Genomic DNA, 14,129 nt, shown 5'->3' with positions numbered 1-14,129 from the left:
GGTGGACTTGATACCATATGGGTCATCGTCGACAGATTGACCAAGTCCGCACACTTCCTGCCAATCAAAGAGACATACAAGATGGAGAAGCTTACAAGAACTTACATTAGGGTGATTGTACGACTGCACGGTGTTCCCATATCCATTATCTCGGACAGAGATAGTAGATTCACTTCAAGGTTCTGGCAGTCGTTACAAAGTTCCCTAGGAACTAGGCTGGACATGAGTACCGCCTACCATCCACAGATAGACGGGAAAAGTGAGAGGACTATCCAAACCTTGGAAGATATGCTGCGAGCCTGTGTGATCGACTTTGGGAAAGCATGGGATACTCATCTACCCCTTGTCGAATTTTCCTACAACAACAGTTATCACACAAGCATAAAGGCTGCTCCATTCGAGGCCCTCTATGGCCGAAAGTGCAGATCCCCTCTGTGCTGGGCTGAGGTGGGTGATACCCAGTTAGCTAAAGGGCGAGTTCCTAAAAGCACTCTCACAGGTCCGGAGATCATTCAGGAAACGACAGAGAAGATCGTTCAGATTCGTGAACGATTGAAAGCCTCTAGAGACCGACAGAAAAGCTACGCTGATAAACGAAGGAAACCGTTGGTATTTCAGGTGGGCGACCATGTTCTATTGAAGGTCTCACCCTGGAAGGGCTTGATACGCTTCGGAAAGCGTGGAAAGCTAAATCCAAGGTACATAGGGCCTTTCGAGATTCTCGCAAGAATCGGCCCTATAGCTTACAAACTTAACTTACCGAGCGAACTCAGTAACATACATTCTACCTTCCACGTCTCGAACTTGAAAAAGTGTCTGTCCGACGAGACTCTTGTAATCCCACTCGACGAGATCGAGATCAACGAGGGCCTCAATTTCGTGGAAGAACCAGTAGAGATCATGGACCGGGAGGTCAAGCAAACAAAACAGAGCCGTATCTCGATAGTGAAGGTTCGCTGGAACGCCAAGCGAGGACCTGAATTCACTTGGGAGCGAGAGGATCAGATGAAACTGAAATTATTTGCTTAAATTCTAATTTCGGGACGAAATTCCTTCTAAGGAGGGGATGATGTGACAACCCGAAATTTCTATTCTGTATAATATTTCAATTCATTAGAAGTCAAAACAGTTAATGCTAATTTTCAAACTTTTTGGAATAAGTTTGAGTATTTTAGGATTAACACTTTAGGAGATATCAGGAGAGAGGATGCCCTAAGGTTTATTGTGCAACGGTAAAGTCCTGACCCATCAAAAGTTTAGAGTTTACGGCCTAAACAAGGAGTATACGGCCGTAAACCCTAAGGAAGGGGGTATATAAGAGACACTTAGTCATTTATTACCATTTTTCCACCTTTCAAGAACAAATCTCAAACTCTCTCAAGTATCATCTAAAGATTTCTTCAAGATCTTCATCTAGTAAGTGTTTCTAGTCCTATTAAGTGGTTATATTACTTAATCTAGTGTTTTAACACACTTCTATCCATGAAATCATTCCAAAAGGTTCAATCTTCAAGTTTCACCAAGAACACCAAGAACACACACTAGTGTTCTTGGACTTTTGGCTCATTTCAAGCCTTTATCTTGTAAGTACTTCTATCCTAGAGTATCTTAAGGCTTGTTACACTTCCATATAACAAGAAATCATCAAAGAAACACCAAGATCAAGGTGTTTACGGTCCAAGATGTTCTTAGACCGTAAACCCTAAAAAAGGTACCAAAGTGTGCCCTAGTCCCTCCTAAGCCTTAGTAACTAGCATGGATCCCTTCATTGATATGTTAAGAACTTGAAAACATCAAAATACCATAATCAATAAGGGTTTACGGCCGTAAACCCAAAGGGAAATGGTCTAAGGGCCGTAAACTCCATTTAGGAGTGAAATGGTTCCCTAATCCCTTCCATAGGCTTATACTTCAAGTGGAAACACTTCTAAGGACTTGTAAAGCTTCAAAACAACTCATCGTCATGAAAGCTTGAGTTTACGGCCGTAAACTCATGGTTTTACGACCGTAAACTCAATGAGTTATGATCAATAAAGCGTAAACTCATGTAAGGGTTTCCCCTGAACCCTAAGCTCAATAGCAATGTCCTACAACACTTAGATGCAATCCTTAGCACTTATAACACCTATATAAGGTGTTTAACTTGTCCTAGGATGTCTTAACTATGATAATTAGTTGTTTAAAGACTAATTGGATACATATATGTGTTATTATATGTTAACTAGGATCGTTGTGTGTGTACAAGTCTTCACTTGACACCTAGCAATCCTATTTCTTCAGTTCATCCAAACCACTCACTACAGGTGAGTTCATACCTCTTAATTAACCTTTTAAATGTTTTTAAATGCTTTTATGGGGGGGGGGGGAATACAAGTTGAATAATTATAGTTATTATATCAATCACATGTGATTAATAGGTACCAAACAAGTGGATTCTTACTTTTCAAACTGTGTTACCAAACTGTTTTACTTCAAACTGTCTTACAAACTCTTTTTCATATCAAATACTTTTATTAAACTCTTTTAACTTATATTTTATGTATCTATGTAGATATAGTTATATAAGTAGGAATGAAAGGACTTAGGACTGCTAGTCTACCTTACTTCCTGTTCCTTGTTTGGTTGTGGACTTAGGGTATCAAGGTTAATTGTCCGAAGGTCGTTTGAATCCTAGTTATATATTATGTATATGTATATAGATATAAAAGGTTTCGTCTTTCATTCAGTTCTATACCTTTGGGTAGGAAGGGTATACAAACATGTTCATACATTACTAGTAAACTACTATAGGAGTAGTTTAGGAAGATACTAATACTATTACTAGAACAATGAAACATACAAAGAGTCGGTTCATACATGGGTCAATACCATACAGAGTAGATAACAAACAATACCATACATAGAAAGAGATAACAAACAATACCATACAGAGAAATAAATAACAAACAATACCATACAGAGTAGATAACAAACAATACCATACAGAGAAAGAGATAACAAACAATACCATACAGAGAGAACATACAGGCTAGATAGAGGGAGAACATACAATACAGCTAGCACATTCATATACATTATTACATTTATGTGAGCCATTAAGTAGGGCATGGCACTACCTTCCATGACTGTTTTTGTGTCCAAAATCTCTTTAATTGGAGAGCGTATGAGTTTGTGTATAGATCTATACTGGATTGACTATCCTACACCTTGCTGCTCGCTACAGTGGGACTTGCAAGTCTACGGGTTCCAAACGTCATTTCTACGACATCTTACATTGTCGTTTTACTAGAGTCGGTAGCAGGATACAGGCCGATCACATGGTACTTTAAATACAATAGGTTTAAAGTAATTAGTACAACAGTAGTTACTTAATACAACACTACAGTACTATATCATTTTCCCTTTACATTTACTTTGTGATATTCACACAATAAATAATAATGTAAGAACTATATTTTTGGTTAATGATAGTCAGATTTGGGAAAATACACGCTCTTACAAGCGACACACACACAGACACGAGATGCCTTGGTAGAAGGCTACTGTTAGTAGGAAACATAGGGTTTTCTAGGAGAGTTCAAACAAATACAAACTTTTACAAAACTTATACTTTAAAAACATCTTACAAATGCTTTCATACAAACACCGACACTAATATACTTATGATCTCACCAGCTTTAAAGCTGATACTCGCTTTCAAAATAACTTGTATTCTCAGGTCGCCAGTAGACAGGTACCGGAGCCAGGTTTTGAGAAGATGGAGTTCGTTCCAGACTCATCTCTTAATTTTGATGTATATATTTTTGGTGTCTATAGAACTTGACAGAACACACTTGTATGAAATTATATTATTAATGCAATGGATGATGTTGTTGCTTGTTTACTACTTTGCATTGTTGTGATACTGTACATGACGTCCTCCACCCCCGAACGATTCCGCCGTTCCGGTTTTGGGGTGTGACATATGTCCTTTCTATGAGGTTACAAATGAACATGTGGTTCATATGTTCAACGAGATGGGTCATCAACCCCCACTCACCAGGATCAGTCAGTTTAAGAAATCTTCCTTACCGTGTATATGGAATTTTCTATTTGGGATCTTTCTTCAATGCTTGACAGGTCGAAGTGTGGGTTTGGATAAAGGAAGACTTGAAATTTATGCCATGGTTGCTGGCTTGTATTATGATTTGCAAGTTGATTATGCTACTCAACTGTGGGAGGGATTTGGTGTTAGTAGTATCTCGCACACAAATGTAGCTAATGGTGTTTCGTGTGCAAGATATTGGAGTCTAATTTTGCAATATGTGTATGAGAAGGAATGGATTGATGTACCTTCTGGTGTTTCTAAAGTTGAGTTTGGGATTTATCAACATCCGAAGAATGTTGACGATTATTCAGAGGATTTTCCTAATGTTGCAAGGATTCTAGATGCTATGCTTTGCAAAGTTGATCCAACAAACCCTTTTCTTGTGGCTTTCCTTCAAACCATCAATCCAACTGTCAAAACATGTGTATTATTCCCAAAAGGAATTCAGGATCTTCAAAACGTGGAAAAAGTCCCAAGAAATCTTCAAAGGTTGAAAAACCTCAATCTGTTCCTAAGATACTTGAGAAGGAAGTTATGAAGCCTGTTACAGAGCGTGTTCAAGAACCTATTGTTTAGGATGTTCAAAAGGAGGTGGTGCCAGCAAAAACTATGTCTTGAAAAGAACGAAGAAGTCAGCTCATAGACCTCATCATTCACCAGAGAAGAGGATTGTAGTTGAAAAAACTCTTGATAAGTCGCTTTCTTCACCAAAAGGGTTGGTGTGTCGAAATTCAAAAGTATTCGCAAACCTCAATTAAATCGAAAGAAGGTGTTGATTCGCGAATTTCCAGCTCTGGCATCTCCTGGGTCAAAGAAACGAAAAGTTGAGCCTATGGTGAAAAAGATCAAGAAGAAAGCGAAGGAGTTGGAAGATCCTCTCGATGAGGTTGTGGTTGAGACTGAGTTCAAAGATGATGACTCTCCTGTTCGACATAATGATATTGCCTTTAATTCACCCCAGAGGGAATATCCAGTCAAGTCGACTGGAAATCTTAGTAGCTCTAAGAAAGCATCTAATGTGGACACATCTACTACTTTGCGTGATTCTTTGCATCTTTCCATCCCGAAGCAAACTCAAGTCATACCACCCTAAGTATCGTTGGCCGGATCAGTTTTTGAGGAGGTTCGAACTTCAAGTATCCCTGTGAAGATATGTAATATGGACACAAATGCTAACATGGGTGACGGGATGTTGAATCACGAAGCCCAAGGTACTTCGAATATTTCTACTTCATCTGTTCCTATTTCCATTGTTATTTCCTCCACATTCGAAACAACCACTATTAATACTTCTACTTCCTAACCACCATATATATCATACCTACACCAACTTCACCTACATCTACTTCGTTACCAGATTCCACTACTTCACCCACTTATTACAATATTCTCAATCAGCCTATTACTTCGCATTTTATTTCTCAATCCACCGAAGGTGCGAAGTCAACTCCTGAGATTGATCAAGAATATGATGATTTCATGGTTTCGTTTGGTGATATTCAGTTCGATCGTGAGGAGGAGAATATTCTAGATCACATGTTGATGTCTGGAAAACAATTCAAAATATTGTATCGTAAGTTGAACTCTTTACTTTGGATTCAAGTTGATGCTGGTAGTCGAAACACTGTGTGTAGGATTGAAGTTGATGTTTTGCTAAAAGCTCAAGAACATCATTTGAAAACAGTAATGGAACATATTGAAATGAAAACTGAAGCGCGTTTGAAATATCATTCTGAGTCTTTTAATCATGAGTTAAAGGATCTACGAGCTATTGCCAAAGAACAACATATTCTCTTGGTCGAAGCAGTTAAGAAAGTGAAGGAGGATGTAAATTTCAAACATGAAGAGATTCATACTGAGCTGACCAAGGAGGTGCTTAAACTTGATAAGAATTACTCCAGTCTTCATACGAAAGATGATATAATTGATGATGCTGTCAAGAAGGTTGTTGAGTTCTACAATTCGCTTATCAACAAGGTTGATACGAAGTCAGAGGCTGATTCAAAAGTTTTTGCCATTCTGGAAGACTTATTGGGGAGTTTGAAGGAATCTTTGTCCAAGTTTGAGATTTCTTCTTCATCTTTAAATTCACAAGAGTCTCTTTCGAAGCTATTTTCTTCATTGAAGCTAATCTTAAGGATGAAGTTGCTCCTTTGTTACGTTTGGTGAATTTAATGCCAACCGATGCTGCACCTGTGTCTCATGTGGTGCAAGGGGAGAAAGGCGTCTTGGCATGGTCTCTTCGAAAGTGGTTGGTACTGGTTTGTCACAAGATGCTGATAGTGAAAATGTTGTTGGGAAAGTATTCAGTACACAAATTCCAACTTTGCTTCCTAATTTGTTGTCAACAACCTCAAGAACCATGACTTCAAGACCTTTGACCAAGGGTATTGTAACTGGTTCATCTGTTGGAGGATCGAGTTCAAAAACACAAATTTCGAAAGAATACAAAGGAGATAAAGGAAAGGGTATTGAGCCTTCTAAACAAGAAAAGAAGAAAGCTAAAGAGGCTGAAATCGAAAGTCAAAGGCAAATCCATAGCATCATTCGTCAAAGGCAAAGTGATCCTCCAAGGCTTGAAGAAAGGTGATCCAACAATGCCATTTTGCTACGAAACTATTTAAGATATAGTTTTCAATGGCATAAAAGGAGCTATGATACTGAAAATACTAATTTCAATCATTTGGATTTTCATATCAATGAGATGATGTTTATCTCACCTCAGTATCAAATTATTGATAAGTTCGAAGACAAGGAGGAATACAAAAGGTTGAAGTTAAGATTTCATGTTGTTCTTGAAAAAAGAGAAGAAGACATCTGGTCTTTTGTGAAGATTGTGAAAGTTCTCAACATTTCGAAAGATGTTTTGTTCGAAGGGTTGTTGCAGAACTATCGTTTTTTTATGGTCAGAGCCAATAATGTAGCATGTGATTTCTCAGTGACTGGTTTTTCATTTATGAACATGAACAACCTCATCAATGTTGCAAGGATTTTACATATTGTGGATGTTTCAAAGCTGCATATTAATAACAAGGAATACTTCTTGATTGGATTTGCACATCTCAAGTTGTTTATAGACAATTATTATGATTGTCTAGCCTTGACCGATGTGGAGTTGGCTTTGGCAATGGGTCCTCAAGTGAAAGTACCTCAATCGATGTTAAAGGGTCAAATAATTTTAATAAATTTAGACGATTGAGAGATTGTTTTGAAGCCGTTAGGAGTGGTGTTTGTTGGGAGGAACAAGAATAACAAGATAACGAAGTTTCTTTTTCAAGTATGTGATGTTGAGAAGTATACGAATTCCCACTATACTAATCTTCTAGTTCATATGAGTAATTGCAAGAAGAATAATCCAGGAGATATTGCTGAACTTCAAAAGACTATTGCATGGTATACTGAGGTTCGCATGATACTTCATCAAGCTACAAAGTTGTTGTTGACTTAAGTTCGGCACTACTCACAAAGGGGGAGAATGTTGGGTTCGAATATTAGTTGTGAGGTGTCGAAGTCTTTTGTAGCTTGATAGGATTTGAAGTATGTTTGTTAGATTCGAATATATGTATTTCATAAGGGTAGATTATAGTCGAAGCCTTCATGTTTACGCCCTGAAGTACTTTTTGCTTACTTCTGTTATTCCTATAAATAGGGATATGTGCTATAGATAGAGTAACTTTTGAGCCTTCGTGTTCTTACTCTATTATACTCGTGTAACCTTCAGAAGAATCAATTGAGCCATCTAGATTATATTTACTACTTTTGTTCTTAATTCAATTCAAACTCTGATTTCATTTCATTTACTCGATTAACATGAACTATACATATTCTACAAGAATATCATCTAACTTCATAAACACAAATTCACATAAAAATCATTTACTTTCAAAATTTTATTTTTAATGAACTTTAAACAAAAAAAAACAATTAAATTCAATTAAACTCATCACAGAATGAAAACCATTCTACATATGTTGATCATGTTAAAATCGAAAAAAAAAATAAACCTCTTCTTCTTAAATACATATTCTACAAGAATGAATTACATCAATGAATGAAATCCACTAAAGAATTAAATCCATCATAGACTGAAAGAACATTATACGCATGTTGATCATGTTAAAATCGATAAAAAAAAACCCTAAATGTAACAAAATCTCATCAAACACAAACTCTAGAAAATCATCAACACTAGATTAACATGAAAAAACATAAATGAAATCATCATCTTCTTGAAGATTCAACATTGTATCTACGGTGTTCTTGAACGTGGACTTGTATGCACTTCATCGTGTACTCACTGAGACATCCCAATGCATTCTTCTACTTTTTCTATGGTTCACTAAACAGTCGTATAACAACACACCTTCACAGAATCTTCTGATTTTATGGAAGACACAAGGAAATCAGAATGATTTTTGGTCTCCGATTGATTTTCTAATCGACTTGCATGTTCGCGAGAAAATGGGGAAGGAGTTATTTGGTTGCCAAAGATAAAACCAGTTCCCTATTCTAAAGGGGATGTTAATGTACTATACTACCCCTTCATACCCGTTATCTTTCACAAAATGTCATTAAATTGATTATTTTTAATTAGTTAATAAATATAAAGCCATTACTTAAACTACCCTAAATGATTGGCTCACAATCAATTTCACAGGAACACAATAGTTAGTAAAAACATAATAACCTAAGCCTATATATATATATATATATATATATATATATATATATATATATATATATATATATATATATATATATATATATATATATATATAGACACACACACACATAAACATACATACATAATCTAGAGAGAGTGATACAACTCACCTTGTAAGTTAGTGAAGACTACCACCCTTGGCTACATTCCTTAATTGATGCATCTTAATCCATGTTATTGCTCAAGGCCTATTCATAAACATAATCAAGTTTCTTATAACTTGTCTTAGCGAATTAAGAGCTTTAGGACTCTCTTAGTAAAAAGGACAACTTAATAGATCATAATTTTATCTTCTAAATTTCTACTTCTAAATCTACTGACACCAATGAATTAAGCATCCTACGCTACCTAATTTATTATAATCCACATCTAATGCATCAGTTCACCACTCATTAGTCGGGGTTTCAAACACTAACTTCACATATATGGATTTCACCATGGAAATCACATTCAAAAAATAATAGAAAACTAACAATTTCACCAAAATGGAGAAATATTTTCTTAATGGAGAGAGGATGAAAATCCTTGCAATCCACCATCTTTAGCTTGTCTTTGCACTATTTTGGCAGCAAAATCTCCCTTTTCATCTCTTAAATCGACCCCCCATGAGAATGATCGAAATTAGCTCTTAACAGCTAAACTCGTGTTCTGACCTCGTGACTGTGTCATGGTGAAGTCCATACCACGTCGTCGTTTCCTAAAGACTTTATGGTCAGTTAAAATATACTTACGCCACCGAACCATGGAAAGCTCTCCACCATGCCATGACAGATGTACATCACTAAAACTGCATTGTTGATTCTAATCGAGCCTTGGTGACAACTTTTATCCAAATTCTAACGCATATATCTTCTTTGTTTCTAATTTATGTTTTTATATTCACGCGAAGGTGGGGATATGATCTACAACTCTGTTAATTCATTTCTCACTTACTTAATACAGGTCTTAATCTATGAATTTAGAATTTTGGTCCAAAAACATAAAATTTCCCATTTTACCCTTTTGGCCAAAATACATCTTCTCATGCATTCCTTCTCTTGAACGTACTCATCTAATCTCACCTTAGTGACTTAAACTTATCTTGGTCATTTTCATGATGTCACAACTTCATAAATCTTCTAAATTCTCATAAATGACCATTTTTCCCTATTGGTAAATATTTGACTAAAAGTCAAATTTCTCTAAATTTTGGGTTCTTACAATCTACCCTTCTTAAAAAGATTTATTCCTCAAAATAATTTCTTAACTTCCTTAGCCTTTTTCTCACCCGATAGTTCTTTTATGAGGTTATTCTTTTCTTCAAACTCATAACCTAAAATATTATTCTACTTTCTAATTCTTTGCATTTTCAATGCAATTACCAAACTCTCTTCAACTATCTGTTTGTAATGGTTGTTAAGGGACATCTACAACTCTATCCACTTTTACACAATAACATTGCATACTTAACAACATTCTTCATGTTTTTGTCCCACTTTACTCAACCTTGACCATACACCAACCATGTTCATTCTTTTTTCTCATAAGTGAGGATTCAAAGCAACACACTTCTTAACTGTCTACTCTTTGGTAAGTTACTACACCACTGTGCCATTATGATGATATAGGTGACTAAATCACTCATTTTTTACCTCTTTCATAAACTCTTAGTGAAATATTACATCTAAACACTTCACGTTCATTCTAAAGTGATTTTCTCACTTCTTGTTACCTAATATATTCTTAAAACATCTAAAATATGTATTTTCACACACTTACAGCCCTCGTACATCAGGAAGTCACACACTCCTAATGTTTTCTAATCTATCATCTCCATTTTACACTTGGTCATTTCATCCTCTATTGGGATTCCCTACCCAACCATTGACTCCTTTCACGAGTACAATATCTCCTAACCATTTTTTCTAACTTCGTAATCCTTCTTTAACTATCCCTTATTACACATAATGTCAATCTTTCTTCTTTCTATAATAGTTTACCACAAGTAACATATCTACATACTCTTAAATATCCATTTTTCTCACCCTAGGAGCTACATCTACTTTTCTTTTTCTGTTATGGATAGAGTATCAAAGTTTCCTCTTACTCTGAATACTCTACATCTCTTACTTCTTCAGAAGTCTTGACCAGTCTCCTCATGTTCCTTAGCTCTTAACACATCAACAACGGAACATTGTTATTAATTTTCTTTTAAGTGTCAATCATGAACCTTGTTCTACCAATTTCTCTTTATCTACATATCTATTTCAACTATCTTCTAATCTATATCAGGTTAATGCTATCACCATAGAATCAATGACATGGTGCAGTCTCTACTTATCATTTCTCGTACACATTCCATATAACAATGGACTTTCTTCTCTGCATGGCTACTTGCTCGCAAGCAATACCAATCTACTATTATACTTATCAGTATACTTCTCTAACCCTCAAGTCTTTCTAAGATAGACTTTCAGTATCTTTATTTTCTTTCTTTAGGCATACTAACCCTTTTATTCTTTCTAGTATTTATGTCCCCTTTCTTGCCACTCTTTCTCTACATTTATGTATATTTTTCTTTTTTGTCATTTTATCTATCTCCATTCTCTCTTATTCTCCACTACCTGTTCTTCTTAGGGACATATACTCTATCTATTATTCATTCACTAGGACACATCATCGCTAACGCATCTTCCTATCATCACAACCATGATATCCTTCTCTCTACACATATGCATATCATCTCTTCACCAAGAGAGCCAAATCTCTTGTCATTTCATAAAATGACCTTACTTTCTTTCTTCTTAACATTCATAACTCAAACACTCACGGTTGGTCCATCTACTAATCTCAAACTCTTAGGTTCATTATCTGCACACATCTATAGTTGTGTGCCACACATATTATAACTTGGTTTATCACAAATCTAACATATACTCTATGGTTCTTTCCTTCGCATATAGTTTAAGTCTAAGTTTAGACATATGAAGCCTAAATTACTTAAACTGTGGCTCTGATACCGATTGTAATGACCCAAATTTTCTATACATACATATAAAGGGATATATATATATATATATATATATATATATATATATATATATATATATATTAGACAATATAAATGTTTATGTATGTTAGTGTTTTATGAGGAACAATAGTACATATATATTATATAAATGAATATAGTGTGTTATAGGTGTTCTTGCTAGTCTTATGTAGTAAATGTTTTTTTATGTATCTGGGAATCAATTCATTAATCCCTAGAACTCTCAGGCATTTAGTTCAGCAAGTACTTTATCTAAGTTCAGTTGTTCGTTGGTCTGACCATAATAAAACTTAGGTGCGCAAGCTATGTTTAGTTGTGGTTCGGACTATGTACCATACTAGCTTTAGCTAATTTATTTGACCTAGATTCATGAGTTGTATCCTCCTCGAGGGTCTGAGCTTTCTGAATGTTTGAATTATATATGTGTTTTCATCAACGGTATAAGTTTTCTATAGATCTGTTTTTGTCACAAGATAGACTTTTTACATTGATTAAGTGATCTCGGTGTTTGTTTTTGTATTTTAGAGCCTAATATTTAGAAATAATTAATCTTATATGATCAGGTTTTCTTGGACCTGTAATTTATTAAGATGGTAGATCATCCACCATCCAGTAAGGAGGCAAGTATGTATGCGATTGATGCATGTACCCTAGAAAGGCGACTAAACTTATGTCATGTTTGGTATAGAGAATTAAGGGTAGAGAAATGGAATACTTTCCTTTCTCTTGTTTGGAATGTAGTAAAAAAGGAGAGAATGATAAATAATCTAATTCCATTGCCACCATTTCATTTGTCTTTCTTTTTTTTATGAAGAAATGGGAAGAAAAAGAATTATTGAGCCCATCAAGAAAACCAAAAAAAAAGCAGAGAATTGGATTTACATCTTCATGTCGTCACTTCGAAATTGAGTGTGCTCCCGATTTTTCGTCTATGATGTTATTCATCAATCAATATAATCACTAAGTGCTTCTGGGTTACACAGCTTCAACAGAGTTCGAATATTTAGTTTCAATTTCACAAGTTCTTATAGATTTCATATACCGCTTCTATGATTTCAAAACATCATTTCTATCTATTAAGGTATTACCTGATTTCTATTTGTTGATCTATTTCTGATTCTTGGTTGATTTATGTATATTGAATTTGATTTCTGATAATTTGTTGATTTAGGGCTGATTTCATATTCTTGGTTGATTTATGTTTGGTTCAGGGCCAGATGTTTTGATGAAGAGTGGTGCTTAACGAAGTGGTTCTTGTGATCTAGAATTAAAAGAGATCTTTGATTTGGAATTTATGAAGCATTAGTCAATGTCAATAATATAATTTATATTGTCAATATGAACAAAAAAGAAAGAAAAGTTGGTGATATTAAATCTAAGTGCTGAATTGATTCAAAGAGGTTGGAATTTATATTGTAGATTAGTTGGTGAATCTTGAAATCAAAATTGTTATGGTTCATTATGAATTGAAGCAAAAAGTCAAAATGGAATATACAAAGTGAAATTGAATAAATTTAAAGTGTGAATGAGGTGATGATCTTTGGTAGTGATTCAAAACTGGTTTAGTTAATTTGTATCCATGATTGATATATTCAAATTATATTTTTAAATACAAGATATGTGTATAAGATGTGTTTGATATTTATAAAAATAAATATATAATTGTTAAATTAAAAATTATAACCACAACGTAATTTGATAAACGAAGATGCACATCATAATCACATTATTATAAAAAAGAGTATTGTTCGAAAAGAAATAAACATAGGTAAAAAAAATTATTTCCATTTCATTGTTTAATGCAACCAAACAAGAGAAAGGAACATTTCTCTGGTAAATTATCTATTGTAGCAAACAGTAGAATCAATTCCTTTTCCATAGGTTAATTCTCTTTCTCTATATTTTCATTCTCTGTTGTAATTTTCTTTCTCTGTACCAAACATGCTCTAATGTATTCTCATTTACGGGAACACAAAGAAGATATATAGGGATATTACGATGCCTTTAAAATAGCCAATTGTTAACATATGGTCCATTAGCATGGTCCAGGCGTCAAGACTTGGCCTGCCAGCCTTGTCTAGCGCCCGCGCCTGGTGGTCGCCTAACGCCCACTCCTGGTGCTCGCCAAGAGACCCCAGGAGGCCTTACCCAACTCCTTGCTAGTTGGGCCTGTGCTGGGTCGACCCAATGCCTGACCTAGCTCTCCTAGACCTAATTGTCCCCTATAAATATGTAACACCCGTCAAAATTAGATCAATAACAATCACATGTGATTATGCCAATCATGTAAT

The sequence above is a fragment of the Lactuca virosa genome, chromosome 4 (assembly GCF_052849685.1).
Source record: "Lactuca virosa cultivar CGN04683 chromosome 4, Lactuca_virosa_CGN04683_v6, whole genome shotgun sequence".
NCBI lineage: Eukaryota > Viridiplantae > Streptophyta > Magnoliopsida > Asterales > Asteraceae > Lactuca > Lactuca virosa.
The sequence above is the reverse complement of the archived record's forward strand: the minus strand, read 5'-3'. Positions refer to the sequence as shown.